Raw genomic sequence first — 21,454 nt, forward strand, 5'->3', positions numbered from 1 at the left:
CTTTCCCGACCCTGCCGTGGGTAGGTAGGTTGGCCTGAGCTGCGGGGAAGCGCTCCCCGAGCCGGCGTTTAGCCAATCCCCCTCCTGCTACTCACACGTACAGCGCAACAAAGCCAAGAGGTCTGGGGAAAGCGTAGCAGCTACAGAGGGGAAGGAAAAAGAGAGCGGGAGAGGAGGAGTAGTAGGAGGAGAGAGGCAGAATGGCAGAGCTGAACGGAGCGCTCTGCCTGCAGCTCCCGGAGCTCCGCTCCACCACTTGCCATGAGCTGCTCAAGCTTACTGCTAGGTTAGTAGCTCTCCCGAGCGTGCATTGTTCCAGACAGGAGGGAAACTTAATCTGTGTCAATACATAACGTATGCCATAAAAAGCACCAATAGGAAAAGGCTGACATCCTCCAGGGAGAACGCACAGTTTGCTAAAGCCTTGATTCTTTACAGAAAAGTGCTCTCTTTTAGATCGTTTGCTCAGCAATAAAGAGGTCTGACTCCACTTTAAAATTATGAAGCAAAAATGTTTCCAACAGGCCGGGTGACACTCTTTCCACAACTACATTTTTATTCTTTTGGGGAAATTTAAAACCTAAGCTATTGGAAGGAAAGTGGGATTACTGGAGGAAGAATTTTGCACAGAAAGGCAGACTCACACACCTCAGGAAAGGTGGGAACTCTGCCTATTAAGTATTAATTTGACAGACAGGAGTTTCAAACAACTGCTCTCAGTCTATTCAGAGTTCATTTAGCTTGCCTGCCTATGATTCTGCATTGCCTGAATTCTCCAGCATTCTTTTTTTTTTTTTTTTTTTTTTTTTTTTTACTGTCTGTTTATTTTCTGAAGGAGAAATTGCAAACTGGATCCAAAAATTTTCTGAAGGCACTGGGCATTCTCCCACACTGGGCTGAGCTGGATGCCTTGCAGTTGCAATATTTTGGTGCTGCAGGGCACATCACATCCAGATGGGCATATAGAAAGCCCAGCAAAGTCGTGATTCTGGTACATCAGCAAGCTCAGACAATGGAGAAGAGTAAGGTACATGTGTGTTAGGGGTGGACAATAGTATGCTAGCCATGAGTCTTAAAAGGGACTGAAGTCAGAAGCTAGCAAAGGAAAAGGAAACTTTGCCAAGGGCCAGGACTGGGGACAGAAAGGAAAAAGGAGCAAGGGTAGACCACAGACTGTTTAAGAGAATTTCACATCAGTAGAAATTAAAACCAGCTTGGGGGAAAAGCTGGATGAACAAATGGAGAGTGATACAGACTTCATAAAAGAAAAAGAACTGGGTGGAAAAATGAAAAAGAGTCACAGATGTTGAGAAGTCAGATAGGAGAAGTGTCTGGCTTTGTACAACAGGAACAGAAACATAAACACTGAGGACGTCTGAAGGCCAAAATAGAAAAGATATCAACTAGATGGAGATGGGCCTTAGGAAATCAGGATGAAGAAGAAATTTCAAAAAAGAAATAAAAGTAATTAGGAACAGTGGAAGAAATAGATTTCAGCCATCACTGTGCAGCAGTCATTTGGTTGGGTACCTTTGGAACTGGCAGGCGAGGAACCAGGGCCTGAAAGACTGAAAAGGCTCAGTAGGAAGGCGCTATGATGGAAAATGTAGTAGCTGGACTGAACATAGCAGGGATGAGAAAAGGTTTGAAACAGGTTCCAATATTCTCTAGTACATCCTTATCTATGTCTACAGCAACTTCAGTTACTTCTTCAGGGAGCAAAGGAGAGAGATGGACCACTTTGCACCATCAGAAGTGAGGAAGCAACCACAGGATGACATCAACGGAGAAATTATGACTTTTCCTATTGCCCTTTAAAACTCAGGAAACTCAACATACAAATCTACTAAAAATCTAGTATACCTTTTACAAATAACACCATTATGCCCCCAAAGTAAAGCCCTCATATCTTTTTCTTCACCAGCAGAGTCAACACATATACTGAGAGCTGCACAAAAAGATTTTATCCATACATCTCCTAGCTATTGTTGCATGTTTTCCACCTTACTCTTTTCCTTTTCTACAAGACTAATGTCATTGGAGAAGTACTTACAGTAGTTTCTGGAATCCCTGTAAATGAAATTCTCTAGACAAACTTTTAAATGCAAACAGTAAGATTTGTAATATTGAATAGATGAATCTTGACTGCTTTATTTTTAAGAAAAAAACTGCTGCAATTATGATTACATGACTTACAATGAATGGAACAACTGACAAAGATGTTTTCATAATCATGTGTTTGGGTTTATTTGTGTGGTTTACTTTGTTTATTTTTCTTTTTTTTTAGTCTGACTTTAAACTGGAGATTTTGCACTAACATTGTATAATGAATGCCATTTCTGAATGCCTCATTTTGCATTTCTTGTTCAACTTTGGAAAATGTGGCTTTTTTAAAATGAAGTATAGGATATTCTTCTTATCAGTAGAGAAGGCTCAATAGACAACTGTATCATCTAAGGTGGACTAATATTTTTGGAATTATATTTATAGTCAATGTATTCTGCCAGTTTTCTGATCATGGAACTCCATCACAGCTTATGGGAATGTTGCATGAAGAATGATGGTAGGAGACAGGAGTTTATTATGTAATAGAATCATAGAATCATTAGGTTGGATAAAACCTTTAAGATCACCAAGTCCAAATGTTAATTTAACACTGCCAAGTCCACCGATAAACCATGCCCCTAAGCACCATGTCCACATATCTTTTGAATACCTCCAGGGATGGTGACTCAACTGCTTCCCAGAACAGCCTGACACCACCTAGTTCCCAATATTCCATCTAAACATGTGCTTGAGGTTGTTTTCTTCTTCTTCTTGTTTCTTTGGAGAAGTGACTGACCACTAACTCAAAGTTGTAGAGAGTGTTAAGGTCTCCCCTCAGTTTTCTTTTCTCCAGGCGAAACACCCCCAGCTCCCTCAGCTGCTCCTCACAGGACTTGTGCTCTTCACCAGCTCCCTTGCTCTTTTTTGGATGTGCTCCAGAACTTCAATTTCTTTCTTGTAGTGAGTTGAATGTCTTACAGTAATGCTACAAAATTACGTAGTCTGCAATGTTCAGACATGTCAAAAAGGTGACTTTAAAGAGCTTTCTTTATTTAAGATATGTGTTTAATCACTAGCACAGCAGCATGGTATTCATAATAGCATTACAATATGCATGAAATTCACCATGATTGATACTCTGGTTGCACATTTAAAATTTAGACCAGAATCTAAAATGCAACTTGAGTTTTGTTTTCACAACGAACTCATGCAAACTGTGTAATTTTTTTCATGAAACGACATAAATATTCTTAATAAAAACCACTATAAATAAAAACCCACATTCTTCCAACAGTTTGGCTTTCAGTTTTCTGCACATAGTTGAACTTAAAAATCAAAGTGAAATTCAGGGAATGGAAACACATGAATCAAGTCCAAGGGAAAGGTCTACTCAAATTCTTGCCTATAGCTTTAATGAGCAGTTATGTCCAATATCTGCCAATTTCTACAGAGCTATATTGGATCTATCTAAAGGCTCATTTGAATTATTCATAACGGGACAAAATGAAAAAAAACAACACAAAAACCCAACAACAACAAAAAGAAAAGTAGTGTAGATTTACTGAAAAATTACATTAAGGCATCAAGTGCCTGAAAGGGTTCTAGAGCCCATCTCCATGTCCTGCTGTTTAGGTCCAGGACTTTATTATACTGCATATATGCATTTACATGGGGTTAATTTATTTGTCTTGCTGAAAGACATATTCAATGTCTTTCAGCAAGACAAATAAAAGACATATTCAATATTCTATATATGGAACACTAGTTTGGGAGTATGGAGTGTGGTATTTCTTCTTTGGATGCACATATATATATTAATAAAGTAAAGCCTACACTGCAAAGGAAAAGATGCTCTAAACAAAGTAACATTGCCTGAAGAGTGCAAAAACTCAGGCCCGGTTCACGTCCAGATTTTCCCTGTCAAATACCCCAAGGGAATACAAGAATTCAGAGCAATAAAAGACTGCTATCTGCAGCAGAAGTAATAGCTGAAACTTTAAGGGATATGTTAGCCAGTGTTGATGGTGCCTAATGTTCCCAGCACTGTTGTTTCCCCAGTAAGACTGAGGTTGTTTTTAGCAAAATCTTAATGCTACAGATGAAGTACTGAGACACTCAAAATCATTTGCAAAAACTGATAATGGGGATTGGTGAATCTAGGATTGCATTCAGCATCACTTTCTGCATATATATATGCAAATATGTCACCTCCAAACCCTGACCTTACAAATACATGTCATTCAACATCTCAAGGGAGATTGCACAAATACTTGCTACACTGTGTTCTGAAAATTGCACCTTCCACTTTCTGAAGTGGTTATTCATTCCAGTTTTCCTTCACCTCTGAAAGGTGTTAAATTAAATCCGTTTGCATCTGTTTGAAGGAAACAGAATTCATAATCAACACTGCACTCTACCTATTACAAATTATATGAAATGGAAGTAGAAGCCAAGGTGGGTGTCTGAAGCAGTATTTTAAGCTCTACAGATTTAACAATACTTAATTTGAAGAACACACATGCAGGCAGAAAAAACCTGTTAACATCAATATACTTGCTAGCAGAAAAGAGTGAACTCAGCTTTGGAGCTGATCTCCCTGGTGAGAATATCTTACCGTTGTCACTCAGAAGACATCTGTCTCTTCCTGGTAGCTGGACCTCTTTTTTGCCATACAGTCTGTAGCAAACGGAATTTTTTAATTTTTTCTACTTTTTCATTAGCAGTTTTTCTTAGATTTTTTTTTTCTTTCTATTGTAAACCCGGATTGATTTCTGGGAACCTGGAAGCTTGTGCAAATATGGAAAGTGAGAAGTGGGAGGGAACCAGTGCTTTGGAAGGAGATATAGACAGGATTTGCATTTATGAGTGTGTGTGTGTGTGTGTGTGTGTGTGTTCCTGCATGCCTTTGAAGGCTGTGAAAGAAACTAGAATTAAAGTTATAAGGACTGTAATATTCTGGAGTGTCCAGGTACAGCTCATTTAGATATACATGATGTAAGATTATGAAAGCCCTTTTCCCCAAAGGTTAAGGTGCTGATGCGTACAAACCTTTACCTAGACATCCAACTTGAGATAAGGCTCAAAAGTATGATAGGAGGAACAATACAGCTCTGAGCAATAAGAAATTCTTTATTCATACCTAGCAGAGAAGCAGATACATAGTTCAGCCTCCAGATTCACCAGGTCTTTGCCCTTTACAGGAGACTGGTTGCCGTGAGCCCTGGAGTGAAATGATGCCACTTAGGAACGGGTGTGCTGTGATCTCTCACATCTGATGTGAGGTGAGGTCTCAAGAAAGGGATGATATGTAACATTGCTTTATCCATTTTGTTTGGCTGAACAGAAATCAGACCTATGAGATGCTTCCACATGAAACATTTTAAGCTTTAAATATTGAAGCTGAACAGTTGCTTCCTCCATGGGAATGATGGAAAAAGTTGGAGTGAATTCCTATATGGAGGCTGCTTCTTTCTTGAAATTTAACTGTACTTATTGAAGTAACGAGCTACAGAGAACTCCCCCCTTCCTTGCTAGTTTGTTACCATATCATGCTTACGAATGATCTGTTGTATTTCAGTAATAGACCTAGACCTTTGGCAGCAGTAAAATCTAAGCCAAAATTTCACTAAAATGTCTAAACAATTATAGACTCCTGAAGGGTTTTTTCACAACAATTTAACATCATGTTCAATTTTTTCATTGTAAGGGTGTGGCAGTTTAGTGGATGAGCCAAATATCTTGAACTGACATGCTTGAGAACCTAAGTTACAACAACAAAATAGGGAAATTCTGCAACAGGAGGTGGAAAATTACTTCCTCCTCCTGTTTTGACAGAGAATTCCAGGTGAAAAAGGCAACCACTTATATATCATTCTTCCAACATAATTTCATTCTCAGGCTTATTTCTTCACACAAGACAGTTTCCTGTATTGTTGTGCTGCTGTATGCTCCTTTTGAAATCTACTTTCAGAAGCTTTTTCAAGAAGCCTTACTTATCTCCACTCTTTCCATGCCTTTTGCCTCCCAGCCAGTGCTGTATCTCAAAACTTCACTTGCTCTAAAACTTAACTTGCCTTGCTTTTCAAGCAGCCCACAAAACACAGAAAATAATCAGTTTCTGTTGTAAAAACAGGGCACCATAAGTACAGTAAGATTAAGTGAGATTAAGTAATTTACCCATAATTTTACATGAAGGCACTAACAGAGGACAGAATCGTACAGCATTTCTGAAGTTGCAAACTAGCAGCCTTAGCTATATGGACCCATATGGTGCTTAAGTTCCATGAGAAATCACATGAAAGTAAATCTCACTTAAATATGTATGGCAAAGTGACATTAATTGCAGAGTATTTCCTTTGCCTTACAAAACATCCAGATCTTGCAATAAACTTCACGCAAGTAAGAGACTTGTTGTATGTCAATAACTTGAAAATCAATGAACAGTTATTGTTGTGTTTTTAAATCATAGGCCTGACTTCAGATATCAAGTCAATATGTGAGTTTTGTTCTTCATGAAAGTTTCTAGGCATGCTGTTTGCAAAAATTAACCAGAAAACAGATACTGACAGAGGATACAAACATGTAATTAATGAGAAGTCTCATTTTTCAAACTATCAAGCCTCTGATTTTAGAGAGATTACACAGCAGCACTTGGGGCAGATGATACTGCTTTTGAATACTGCAGAAACAGAGCTTATATTTTTGTATCTGGAAGTCAGTTGAGTTATAAATTTCTTTATTGATAAAACCAAACCCAAATCAAACAAAAAACCTCATAGGGTTTTCAACATCTAATTTAGAAGGCTTTTGTCTTCCCTCGTTTTTCCTTCTGTGGAAGTAAAGCATAGGAAATTATTTATATGGCCTTTTGCATTGCAAATGGGATTCAATTACATTTCCATTTTCTTCTTTTCAAAACTGAGATTCTATAGCAGGCACAGACCATCATGAGTGAACCTAAACCATGTGAAACTGCCAAAATATAATGAAGTGAAGAATTTGCAAGTTTTAATAATCTTACGAAGAAATGAGACAAAAAATAAGACTAGGAAGTACATTTTGGATCACGATTCGGAAAACCCCTAAGGTGGAGGTGGGATTTGTGTTTGGCCAATTCGCAATACTCGGCTCTGTGTCTGTATTCAGCTTTCCAAAGTTTCCACAAGAGAAGGTGTGGAGGAAGGAGAGGGGTTGGATACAGAGTCTTTGGGTTTTGGCCCATCTCTTATGCTAGCAATCAATGAAAATGCCAGGACAGCGCAAAGCAAACTTTGAAATGTTGAGCTAGCAAGATATTTAAGCATTAGAGAAATCTTTCTTAGTGAGAGGGTTTTGAATATCAAAACAATAGTGAAGATGCTCCATGGTTGGAACACCCACTCAGTCACAATGTGTTTTTCTAAGCAAAAGGCACAGACTGCTTACCCCCAAGTTGGCCAAGTTAATAAAGATTAGCAAAAACAGCAAAGATTATTAGCACAAAGACACCTAATGACATATTTGAAAGCTGGAATTGTTCTTGTGACAATTACAGAGATAGAGCAAATATGAAGGTCCGTGTTGAGGAAGAGAAATCTTCAGGTTAGGGGAGAAAACACATTTTAAAATATAGAAAGATAAAGTATATGTTATAAAATATGAGAGTAAATGGTAGGATTTTGAAACAGCAGAGTACTCAAATCACTGCAACATACACATAGGAGTGGAAAAAGGTATTCAGTGGAATATTTGAAACACATGTTTTTTGTTTATGTTTCTTGCAAATATTTGAGAAAAGAGAACAACTTCTACTTGTATACATTTGTGACCATGAATGCACTATTATGTTGTAACAAAAATGTATTTTTAAACAACCAGTAAAATGCTGGAAGAGATTATAATGTTAATAACTAGGAGGTTATTGTGTTCCATATTAAATTTCTCAGCACTGCAGCTTACTATACAAAGAGCAGCAGTTTCTACTTGATGGATTAAACAGTTGCAAAATGGTAGAAATACAGGAAGCAGTGAAAAAAGACAGATAGTATTTTCCTTTCAAGCGAGGCAGAAAATATTCTCACTATCAGAGAAACAGGTGAAAAGATGAAATAATTTTTATTTTTTGGGTTTACAATTGGCAGGATGTGGTGACCTTCTAGTTTGAATTCATGACAGTTGGCAACTCAAAATTCAAATCCATATGTGGACTGAATCATCACAAAAACACTTCTAAAAAACGTTTGAAGAATGATTGTCTCTGGTAGATTTATCTGACTGGCTTGTACTGAGCCAGGCATGTGAGTAGATGATAGAATCTTAAGGGCCTCAATATTTCTCTTATTCAAGGAAGAAATCAGGTGTAATGGAAAGGAACTCAGTAGGGTCTTTGAAAAAACAAAACAGGTGAAAATTGAAGTAAAATCCTAATTTTTCTGATATTTAGTCTGCATTATAGTTTGTTTTATCATGTAATGTGTGCTCATAGAATCTGAATTTAAAAAATAAAAGCCTTTCATGTAGTGGTTGAAAATAAAGATAATCATGGCACTAAGTATGCAAATACCAACTAACTGAAGAAAACTGTCTAGACTAAGAAAATTATATCTTACCTTTGAGAAAGATGTGATATTCCAGTCAAATCAACTGCTGCAATCGAAGGAGAATTTGCAAATTTCTGAGCAATTGAAGGAGAATTTGCAAATAAACATTACCAGTTTTACACATGGAAAACTAAACCCTTCAGTCATACAAGAACTTCCTATCTGTCAGTTTTCATCAAACTGATCAATATATATTATCAAAATGTATTTAAGGACATGCTGAGAGGACAGCAGATAATGCTGCATGGATGAGCAAACAGGACTTTTGTGGCTGAGGTTACTCAAAGTCAGAAGTCAAATGCTCTAGTTCTGCAGCACTTTGATTTGTATTAACTTTGCCAGCATATCAGGGAACAATTGATGTCTAACTGACTTTCAGACTAGATTATTTAGAACCATCATTTATTTACACAGTGAGTGTGTCAAAGCCTACTGTGCTAACATTTTTACATCGGAAAAGCAGACAAGATTGAGTTCTGAATTACCATTTGCAATTCAGAGCTTTAACCACAAAAGTTATTTACCAGATGAATTCTCATGAGGATCTACTCTTTTCAGGTATTTTATTGCATCATGCACATTTTAATCACAATAATTATGAGAAATGTAAGACAATGAAAGGACTTCCTCTATCTGCACAAGAGAAGCTTAAAGTCCTGTAATCTTTGTATGTCACAAATTCTCTGAGATCTTGTTGCAGTGTCTTTTTAGCTACTTCACTTGACAGTCCATGAGAGACTGGCCTTTATTTTTTGCAACATCTTCTATCTTGCTTGAAGTTGTATCTATAACAAAGATATCTTCATATATATCTTTTAAAAAAACCTCTTGCAACAATCATTATATTTGTCTGTAACCAGATGCCATTTTTTTTATTTAAGCACTTTATCCACTGAAATGGATATTTTATTTCATGCATACTTATTTTCAAAAGCTGGTCCTTTGTGATACAATGAATAATCTTTCCTATATTCAACCTATAAAGACTTTCATGGGGCTATCTTAATGCAGTTTTGTGTTAACCTTCTTTCTCTTATTTGAATCCTAATTTGTAAAATCTGCTTTTATATATCTTTGACATTAGCAGTTGTTCTGACCGCTTAGGTTTGTAATTCTATTTGCCTGCACAACATCACTGAAGATGATATGAAATATCTTTGTGCTGTACCATGTCTTTGTGAATTGAAAGCATAAGAGGGCTACTGGTTGGAAGCCTTTGTTCTGGAAAAGAAGTTTGTGATATAATAAGAAAGAACTGTATCTAAAAATGAAAAACTATGGATGAGATTACCTAATCATTCCTAATTACTTACTGTTGTTTTAGATTATTATTTATGTGTTAAGATTTACATTTCCCTGCTACATATTACTTCTTCTTCTCCTCACTTCCCTCCTGGCTTTGACCAAGTACATTGTCTTGTTCTTCTGTCAAAGTTCAGAGTAAAAGATAAAGCAAAACCAGCATGCATGTATTGTAGGTCTGCATTGTATCTTTGTGAACTGAGACAGCAGTTTGGGTTTTTTTTGTTGTAATGTTTTAACATGTATGAGCAGATCTTCATTACATGGAGAAAGAAAATGGCATTCACTGCATTGTTGAATACTGTCAGCTTGTCAGTAATTTCCTATGATGCCATCAACAATTCAAAAACTAATGCAGGTAGGATGGAAGAAGCTAGAGCTTTCATACTGGCTGACCTGTACACTTTATGCTTAATAAAGTTTAGTATAATATAGATTTCTTTATCTATATGAAGATAAAGAAAGGCTCAGTTTTCATCAAAGGCTCAGCTTTCTAAAATCTATATGTAGGTGGAAATATATATGCTAATTAAAACTAATTAAACTAATTAAAACTAATTAAAGCTAATTAAAAAGCAGAGTAAAACTGCTCAGAAATGCTACACAACAGCAGTGGGTAAGGTTAGTGATTTGTACTTTTGTAGTATCACATAGCAGGAGAGGCTTTAACACCAGGAGTTTTACATGTCGTGGATACACTGCCTTCAATGCTGTCTATAATCATTAGGCTTTACATTTCTAAGGCCTTTCTGTTCACAGAGCCTTCTTCCCACTGACTGAGAGGCAGTCTTTGCTTGGAGTCTTCAAAACGCAGGTAGGGAGCAAGCTGTGTGCCATTAATCCTACTGTAATCCCACTAATGCTCCCAGTAGGGAGCTCAGCCCTTCCTGAGACATCCACCCCTGTGACAAAGTTGCCGCATACGAATGAGGCATGCCTCATTTGTATAGAGGAAATAATAGTGCATGTCAGGACCGCTGTGCCATGTGTCTAACTAACTACAAAATTAGCCAGTTTCTTCCATGTAAGTGACAGTAAACAGAGGTTTTGCAATTTATGTCAATCCAATAGCATAGTTACCACCACATGATTCAAAAGCATCTTTTATTTTCCATATTCAGGTGTGAGGATATGAGATACAGACAAATGAGGTGCATGGTATAGACAATTACATGAAAATTCTCTAGTTTATTGAAATCCTAGCCAATGATCACCATACCACTCCCTGCCTAACTAGCTCAGTGGTAAATGAAGAAAATTCTTCTAAGCATATGCCCACATGTCATGAGCTTTATGTTTGAAGAAATGCTACTCATGGCTGCTTTAATTAAACAACATTGATTACCTATTACTTGATGCCCAAGAAGGTAAAATCTATATCCCATCCTCTATAGTAACTGGATGTGGAGGGATAAACCAAAACTAGTTAATTTTATGTGTGTGTAACATGAAGATATAGTTTTGTGCCCTCTTCCCCCATCTTCTTAAGGGGCACCCGGAGCTTCCTTTAGGAAATCCAAGGATAGCATTTTATAAAACACTCATTACATTTCTGGTTTTAATTTTCTCATTTTTGGCTTTTTATATCCCTCTCCTGAATTATGAATATATAAGTAGCTCCACCACTTCAATTGTGAGAGACAGGGCTGACTTCAGGCTCCCTTATGCATTTTAATTTTTTTAAGAGAGTTTAAAAGGAACTCTTCCACATAATAAAAAAAAGGTCTGGCCTGACCATCAAACTAGTGATTCCAGTAAGAATGGAGTGGGTGTTAAGGGCAGAGTCAAACTCTGCAGCTGAGTTTTAGTACTTGAGGAAAAAGACATCCTTTTCCAGCTATGTTTTTCTTCTGTTCATTTTATGTTTTCTTTTATTCTTCTGGGGAACACTGAGTATGAATATTTTACTATGGCATCCCTATGTAACATGTGGCCTGTACTGCCACTGTTCCACAAAATACTGGGCTGCACTACACAGCAGACAGCTTGCCATTTCTGCAGTTTATATACTACTGCACTCCACATCAAAAAATCTTACACATTCTTGAGGCTATTGGCAATTTAAGTGAAGATTCATTAGGGGAGAAATAATGATGATTTTAAGTAAACAGTAGATATTTGGATTCTTAATAATATTTTGTACAAAGTTTAAATACTTTTGTTTTCCACCTCCTAATAATTTATTTTTGTTACCATTACAATGAGCATTTTTCAAGCAGTGGTTCTAAATGAATCTATGGTTCAGGGACATTCTTTGATCCTAAGTAAGATCAAAGGATGTTCTTAATTTGATCCTAAGTAAGAACAAGACATAAGATGATGTCAAGAATAATCAACTAAAACCAGCAATTTGGGTGATTTTGACTGACCTGTTTTTGATCTCACTGGTGTCATGAAGACAACACAAGAGGTAGAGCAGTACAGAGAGGATTCAGTTGTGTGTAGCTGGCAACCAGAAAAAAATGCATCTTGGAATAAATAGTGCCAGATTTTCCAGCACTAGACATACAGTTACTGGTTTCTACATCACAAGATTGTTGAAGTTCCTTGTGTAACTAAAAACTTCTCATGATGTTTTTTGAAAACCCATGAATACATGCTCCCTCAATATGTGTGTGTGTCATCACTGGCTGTGATTTATCCTGATCCTTCCTGTATCATGACTGGAGCAACTAATACTGTTTCATGGAGCATAGTAAGATATATTTCCCAAAAAGTTCCTAAGTCATATTCCCCCAAAGATCCTAAGCAAAAGATATAAGGCACATAAGTAGTCAGCAACATAACATATGTTTTTTCTGACCCAGAGGATTTGAAAATAGGTATTCATTGGAACACTTTTGCAAAAACTGGGTTTGTCAAGGGGTGATGGCCTGTGTTTGCACAATTTGTTTTTTTGACCTGAGCTGTTTGCCGAAAAGCCTTCTGTAGGAGATAACTGACCTCTTCTGAAAACCCACTGAACAGCATTAGGATCAGACTTTATATGCTTTCTGTACTGCTAAGTATTTCCAGTTATAAGCATCTTTGGGAAGAATGTCTTATCTTTGAAATACAGCCCCAGATAAAATTAAAAAGTAGCTGCCTTCATGAACAGCATCTCATAGGCATTTGCATGACAACATATTTACAACCACAACAACTAGTAATCTGCAAACCAAATCATCAGTACTTTTAGTGCCATCAAGCCTGCATATTAAACTTTGTGGGTAGAACAGTTTAAACTTAGACAGAATATTTAATGAATGCCTATAAGAAACCACATTCCTCATTGACAGTGAGGAGCCCAGAGAATGGGGCAGAGTTGTGGCAAGGAGTCATTATGGTGATTGCTTTTATAGTTTTTACAGTATTTTTTGTGTAGAAATTATTGTTGAAACTAACTCCCTGAAATGTTATTGTATGCTCTCTGTCATAAACATTGCTCACAGTTTCAGGCATGATCACTGGTTTTTAAGGAGTAGTTTATTTGTATAAATTTTGAATGATAAAGTCATTGCAGTTTGTCCTATATTCATTCATTCCCAAAATGGTCTCAAGACAGTCCACTAGAAGCCAGTCAGGGATTAATCCTGCACCTCTGCATGCAGGCATACAAGTGCAGTTCCATGAAGTGTATGCCAGAGGAAAGTGCAAGAATTTGATGATGGTGATAGCCTGGCTTAGTACTCAGATTAGCAGCTGACTGCTGCAGAGAGGCCAGTAGTGCAGCAGCCCCATTTAGGCTATGCCTAAAAGTTCAAGCCAGGGCATAGCAGCAGTATTAGAAACAACTCAGAGTGGATGTAAGGGAGAAAAACAAACAGACCAGCCAAGAATGAACCCCCAAAATTCTATCGTACAAAAAGAAAAACTCACCCCTGCAAAAAAGAGCACTCTCGGGTATGTTGGCAGTCAAGGTCCACCACCCACCTGAAACACCCCCTTGGCAACCCAGGAAGGGCCAGGGTTGTCACAGAGTGAAAATGAGATCTTCTCTAGATTAGAGAGCTGAAAAGCAACCAGCAGTAGAAGAAGGTATCCCCACCACAGGAATGTAAAATTAGCTATATGAATTTAATTTCACTCAACTGGGCTATTTACTCCCAGCTGTTTGAAATTAGTAGCAAGTGGCTATGTCAGCCTGGGTGGCTTTCTCTATAAGGGCAGAACGTTTGTTTCCCCAGGTGAAAATAGCAAAGGTGTTCAAGTTACAAAATGGACGGTAAAACAGCTATAATGGGCTCCTTAATGAGCTCTCTTCTCCCATCCTTGTCCTTTCTCAAAGAATTCAAGAATCCAGAGGAGGTGGTGAAGCACCCTAAAAAATAATGTATGTCCACTTCTCTGAGAGAATAGCAAAAATAACACTGAAGGCATGCAATTTTCAGTGGCAATTTTCAGTGCTCAGTGTAGTCTGTGTTTCGCATGAATGCTGCTTTCTAAGCACTATGCAACACAAATGTCACATGGTCCTCTGGTATTTATTAACATACTTCTCATTGCATTGTTAGTTCAATAGCTGTGTTTCTAATTAAAAGATTGCTTCTGAGAATAACAATGAGAAGTACTATGTGCCACTTTACCAACCTTTCAACATAGGCTATTTGCTTTTGTTCATGAAACTTCTCAGTAGCCAGGGAAAAAATAACTGTGTCAGATTCTCAGTGTAGCACTATTAATTACATGTCTTTTACTGGGTGGCACTTGAATTCAGTTTGCTTTTAAAAAAATAAATAAGCAAGGTGCTCACATGAAGTCATACTAATAGAAGTGAAAGAGCTTCCCTAGATGTTCTTCAAACTTACCCAAAGTGCAGGACAGATACTAAAAGTCCTATTATTTAGCAAAATCATGATAATTGTATAATACGCAACAGGCTAGATTTTGCCTTCAAATGAACCTAAATGAAGTCAAGAGGCAAAGGCACACAACACAGAAATTTGGCTTCAATGCAGATGGATAGTTATAGAATCATAGAATCATAGACTGGTTTGGGTTGGGAGGGGACCTTGAAGATCAAAAGGTTCTAGTTCCAATCCCCTTACTGTGGGGGACTGGAACTAGACCCGTCTGCTCAGAGTCCCATCCAACCTGGCCTTGAACAGCTCTGGGGATGGGACATTCACAACTGTTCACTGGGCAATCTGTTCCAGCGCCTCACCACACCTTCACAGTTAAGACTTCCTTCCTAGTATCTAACCTAAACCGACTCTCTTTCAATTTCAACCCATTCCTCCTTGTCCTGTCACTACATGCTCTTGTAAGTATTCTTCCCTCGTTTTCCTTGTAAATTCTCCTCAGGTACTAGACATTCACAATTAGTTCTTTCCAAAGCCTTCTCTTTTGCAGTCTGAGCAATTCCAGTTCTATCAGCTCCAATAATGGGACAATTACTTCCCTCACAGGAGAGGTGCTCTCTTCCCTCTGATCAACTTGGTGGCATCCTGTGGACTCATTCCAGCAAGTCCATGTCCTTCCTGAGCTGGATGCAGTCCTGCAGGTGGGGTCTCAGCAGAGCAGAGCAGAGGGGCAGAATCCCCTCCCTGGCCCTGCTGCCCACCCTGCTTTGGATGCAGCCCAGGACACGTTTGACTTTGTGGGCTGTGAGTGCCCATGGCTGGGTCATGTCCAGCCTCTCATCCACCAGCACCCCCAAATCCTTCTCAGCAGGGCTGCTCTGATCTGTTCATTCCCAGCCTGTGTTGGTGCTGGGGCTTGCCCTGACCCAGGTGCAGCACCTTGCACTTGGTCTTGATAAGCCTCCTGAGATTCCCATGGGCCCACTTCTTGAGCTTGTCCAGGTCCCCCTGGATGGCATCCTGTCCTTCAAGTGTGTCAGCTGCACCACACAGCTTGGTGTCATCAGCAGATTTGCTGAGGGTTCAAATTCACACTCAATCCCTCTGTCTGTGTCATTAATGAAGACATTAAATAACATTGGTCCAAATATGGACCCCTTGTCACTAATGCCCATTGGGACTCTGAGACATTATCACTGCCCTCTGGATACAATTGTCCAACCAATTCCTAATCTACTGATTGGATGAATCCATTGCTCTCCAATTTAGAGAGAATGATGTTGTGGGGGACTGTGTCAAAAGTTTTACAGAAGTCCAGATTAATGGCATCTGTAGTTCTTCCCTTGCCCACTGATGTAATCACTCCATCACAGAAAGTCAATTGGTTGGTCAGGCAGGACCTGCCCTTACTGAAGCCATGCTGGCTTGAATCACCTCCCTGTCCTCCATGTGCCTTAGCACAGCTTCTGTTCCATGATCTCCTCAGGCACAGAGGATGACAGGGCTGTAGTTCCCAGGGTCTTCCTTTCTTCCCTTTGTAAAGATGGGTACATTTCCCTTTTTCCAGTCCCCTGAGATTTTGCCTGACTGCCATGACTTTTCAAATATCATGAAGAGTGGCTTGGAAACAACATCAATGCATTTCCCCAGAACTTTAGGATACAGCTCATCAGGTCCCATAGACTTGTGCAAATTGAAGTTCCTCAGGTGGTCAAGAACCCAATATTTACTTATAATTGGGACCACTTTGACACCCCAGTCCCCATCCTGCTGTCCATCCCCTTAAGAGAAAGGAGCTGCCACTGAAAACAGGCAAAAAGTTTGTGAGTACCTCAGCCTTCTCCTGATCAGTTGTTACTTGTTCACAGTGTTATTTATCAGAGGCAGTACACCTTCTTTTTGAACTTCCTTTTCTGATTGACATACTTGTAGAAGCCCTTGTGATTCTTTGTGTTCCTTGTCATGTCCAATTCCAGTTTTGCTTTTGCCTTCCTCTCCCCCTCCTTATATAATTGTGGTTCATGTCTACACCTTCCCCAGGCTGTCCTTTTTTCCACTGTCTGCATTTGCTTCTCTTCCTTTAGTTTGACCAGCAGTTCCCTACTCTGTCACTCACTGTCTCTTGCTTTCCTTGCCCATCTTCTTGCTCCTGAGGATTGCCAGCTGTTGTGCTCTATGGAAGACTTCCCTAAAGATATACCAGTTCTGTTCTGCTCCCTTGTCCCTAAGAGCCGTTTTCCAGGGGATCCCAATGACAACCTCCCTGAAGAGTTGGAATCTGCCTTCCTAAAATTCAGGGCCCAGCTTTGACTCCTTACCTGACCTATATTCCTCAAGACTCCATCAGTGTGTGATCACTTCAGCCCAGGCTACCCCCAGTATTGACATCCCTGAGTAGCTCACCTATGTTGGTGACTATCGTATCTAGCACTGCATTTCCTCTGGTAGGATTTCCTATCACTTGGCTTAGGAAGTCATCCCCATGCATTCCAGGAGTCTCCTGGATTGCCTAGAGATTGCTGTGCTGGTTTTTCAGCAGACATCATTGGTGTGGTTGAAGTCCCCCAGCAGGACAAGACCTGCATGAACACCAGAGAAGCAATTTTCCTGCTTACACACCCTTCTCTGTGGAAGACCAAAGAGTTTGAAAATGTTTGTACAATCAGGAAAAGCCTTTCTCAGAAACATTTTGTCAGCTCTGATGGCTTACATACTGCAATTCACTTGAGAGCTGAGGCACTGCCTATCAGATGCTCTCTGGAGCAGAGAGCACTTTTTATTCTTTGCTGGCACTGCCATACAGACTGCAAGTTTATAGATTGCAGGCATTAACTGCACACAAAAATTATACTGGTCAGGTTTTGTTTCTCAAAATGTCAGTTACCAAAGGCATTATTGCAAAACATTTTTCTTAATAAAAACAAACAGGGGGCATATATACTGGTTGTCTAAACAATTTGACATTAAACAGTATGAGGAAAAAAAAAGAAAATATAATCCAGACAAAAATTTTAAAATTAAAGAATGTCCCTGTCTTCAGTGATGTGCAAGTCATCAATTGTATTGATTTATGACTGCTACATACAGCACTATAAGGCAGAAGTTCAATATTGTTTTTTTGAATACAGATTTTAAGGTGAACATCCTTTCTCAATGCCTGCAGGTTTACCCTCTTATTATCGTTCAAAAAATTGCCCAAAACTAGACTCTGTATTATTTTTCCTTTTGACACATTACCACAGATTCTGTCACTGGCCTTTAAAAAGAAAAGGAAAAAAGAATAAAAAATTTAAAATGTATGTTTTATAATTAGATGGTTTTTATTATGGCTACTGTCCTTACACCTTTTATGGTGTCTCAAGTTATAGAGAGTTCATAAAAATTTTTTTACAGATACAGTAGAGTTCAGGGGTTTCAGAAGGCAACAGAGTGGCAGCTGAGGGAGAATGTGAAGAAGAGAAAAAAACAGGGAGACAGTAAGGCATAGACCCACTGACCTTTCACTGCCCTTTGCCTCCTAAGTGACCCAGCCTGGTTCTCTGTCTCCCCTTGCCTCTTCCAGAAACCACCCAGCTGATTATCTCTCATGAGACAGTCAAATTTTTCTGACCTAAGACTGAGAAAAAAGTCATTCTGCCTTTAACCCTGAGGGATGGGGGGGATGGGAAGATAGGGTTTTGAGTTTTCTGCTGAGAGTCTGGAGCTAGCTCTGGAAATAGTCATAAAATTTATAAAACACCAGTACAATGCTTGCATTCCTGCATATTTGAAAGAGAGGGGAAAATATGTGAAAAGCAAGGGGTTTGACTCTCCAGTCCCTCCATATGTGGAATTTCCATCCACATCAGCTGGAGTCCAGTATATGAAAGGCTTACAGAAGCAAATCCAAAAGGGCATGTAAAAGCAGGAGATTTTTTTTTTCCTGTGAAATCTGAAGTATTTAGCTTACTTCACAGAAGAGACAGCTATCCTGAAAGCTTCTGTAAGTGTGATTCAACTTTAATCGAAATAGTGGCCAGAGAAGTAGGTATCCAGAAATGTCATTTAATTTCAATTCATCACCTGTGCTCCACCCCTCCTCCCCCCTTGCCCAATTCAACATCCCTTTTTCCTACCCATGCCACATAAAAATTCCTCCAAAGGGAGAATGTAAACTGCTTTTTTGAAGATGGTAGAGATTTCTATTATACCACAATGTGGTCATTTATTAAGTAAGGAAAACAAAGTTTGTGCAAAGAGTAATTTAATATGTGGTGGAAACTGTAAAACCCATTAGGTCAAATTTAGAAAGTAAACTTGTGAATTCAAAGCACAGTTGTGTAATATTGCCCAAAATTGTTCCGGCACTCTAGCAGCAATGGACACAAAATTTATCTACTTATGGGAAAATGAAAAAAATTCTTCCACTAAACTTGTTTACAATTTTATGAGATTAGAACTTGATGTGCAACATATACTAAGGAAAAAATATTGGCCAACCCCTAAATTCAATATAGTGCCTCTGATTTATTTTGACAGAGTTTTAAGGCTCAAAGAAAGGCATATTCCAGAGCTAGAACAGAAAAACAGTATCTGAATGATGAATTCTTTGAACTAATGTTTTCAGTTGTGTTTGGAGGACTAACAGCAGGCACTATGATATGTTTCATATATTATCATAATATGTTTCACATATTACATGCAACTACTAAGCCCAAGCAAACAAATCTAAATATAATTCAGCAAAACATAACATAAAAAACATCCTTTTATAAACACCACTACAATTCTGGGGCAGGGAGAAATGCATACACTGCATATACTGATACTAGAAATTTTTCAGTAAGAAATTACGGGAATATATCAACTAAAAACTTCTTCACCAGAAATGTTGTATGCAGTCATGTACCAGTAACGGCCAGCTGGTTTGGTCCTGCTATCTTATCCCACAGACCACTCAGCAGCTTGGACTGCAAAAATATTGCCTTAGGGAAATTTCTGCCACCCACATGGGAGCACTGAAGATTGCAGGTTTGGTAAAGCCTGACTCCAGACAGTCCCACCACAGGCACTGGCCTCGAATGGGGACTTCTCACTTGTCCAAGAGTGACCCACAGGTTTCTGTCAGAAACCCTAGCAGACCAAGGTAGCAAAAAAGATAGGTTAAAAAGGTTTAGAGTTTCCTGAGCATGTTCTGTTTACCTCACCATGTAATTCTGAACAGCAGTGAACTCAGGGGGGGTAATTTTGGCAAATTGCTCTCTATTGATTTACTCTTTTGTGGATGCCACATACTTCATTGTGACACATCATCTCTAAATATGAATGTAATGTGCAAGATGTGCTGTAACATTTGGGAAATTCATCTATTACTTTGAGTAAGTAAAATCCTACATTTTTTGCCCACACATGGTGCTGTAAATCACAAATATAAAACAGCACCCACTCTGCTCTCACATACAGCCTTAAAAGATTATGACAGATAAAGAGTCATGAATATTTCTTAGTTTACGTCTTCTTTGAATTGTCTTTTATCACTTGAGATATAGAAGTGTTTGCCTTTTGAGGAAGATAAACATGTCTTTCTCTGACATATTATGACCAACTTATATCTGGCACATAGGGAAATATTATATCTATTTCTCCAGGTAATCCATCAAATTCACAGGACTAAAGTTCTCTAAGGAGTGTCACAAATCCAGATAATTCTTCCACAGGCAGTGTTTTATGTTTGCTCCTCTCCTTCAGCCTATATATTTGAAAAGGCAAACAACAGTGTCTTATACACACATATGCTCAGGTTAATTCAGGTTATTTTCTCCACATTTTTGTTAGTTTGGTCATTATTGAGATAATGTTTTTTCTTGAAAACACTATGATAGATTTGATGTGCTTTCCTCCAGACTAGTTGCCTCTACTTTTGTGATTGTTGTTTATCCTGATATCAAGCTCCACTGATAATAATATCAAAAATGGTTGAGATGCAGGGTATTCAGAAACCGCATTACAGCTTGGTATCATGTATCTAATAATTTACCTACACGAGAAAAAGCAGCAAATACTGTGCTGGCAAAAGAATGTTTTCCATTTCTTTTTGAAGAAATTAAATTCACATAATTTATCTGCATTGAAATGTTAGCATTTCTTTCATCTTTTTTTGTTCCCTGAAGTCATAAACTCTACCCAGTTCTGCAGCAGTTAAAATGTTTGTTTTAAAATGTCAGTGCTATGTACCCAAACACTTTTTTATAAGTTCATTCACTGTGTATTTAAATACAACTCAGCTGAATAGGAAAAACAATTTTAAACTGAGCATACTATACCTGAGAAGCACAGTAGGTTTTTGCTCACATATTATAAAGGCATAGAGTTTCCACAGCCCCAAATCCTAAAAAGCAACTCACAGAGAAGTATTGTGTGATTCTGAACTTCACTTGTCGTCAGTTAAACATGATGCTTCTGAAAATTTCTGAACTGTGCCCAACATTTCTGAAACAGCTAGGCTGATGTAGACTTCTTGTTACCCCATATTTCTTCCCAATTCTTGAAGAAAAAGCTAAAAAAACCCATTATGCACTCAGAGGAGACTCAAGTGTTACACGTAGTGTAAGAGAAAATTAATAATACAGGGCAAAAAGGATTAGGCCTTGTCAGCCAGGGGATCCAGAGGTTTTAGCAAAATTACAAAGTTTTAACTAATCTACGATCCAACTTGCTTCCAAAGTATGACCAGATTTGCTCCCTTTGAGTAAAGGATCCATGTGTTGC

General features: G+C 38.5%; 1 protein-coding gene across 3 annotated transcripts in view; it reads right to left on the bottom strand.

Annotated features, from left to right (window-relative positions):
• The window catches only part of ADAMTSL1 (ADAMTS like 1), a 402,391-nt gene that overhangs the window by 180,508 nt on the left and 200,429 nt on the right, over positions 1–21,454 (bottom strand). The gene's annotated exons all lie outside the window — the stretch shown is intronic.

The sequence above is a fragment of the Agelaius phoeniceus genome, chromosome Z, assembly GCF_051311805.1.
Source record: "Agelaius phoeniceus isolate bAgePho1 chromosome Z, bAgePho1.hap1, whole genome shotgun sequence".
Taxonomy (NCBI): domain Eukaryota; kingdom Metazoa; phylum Chordata; class Aves; order Passeriformes; family Icteridae; genus Agelaius; species Agelaius phoeniceus.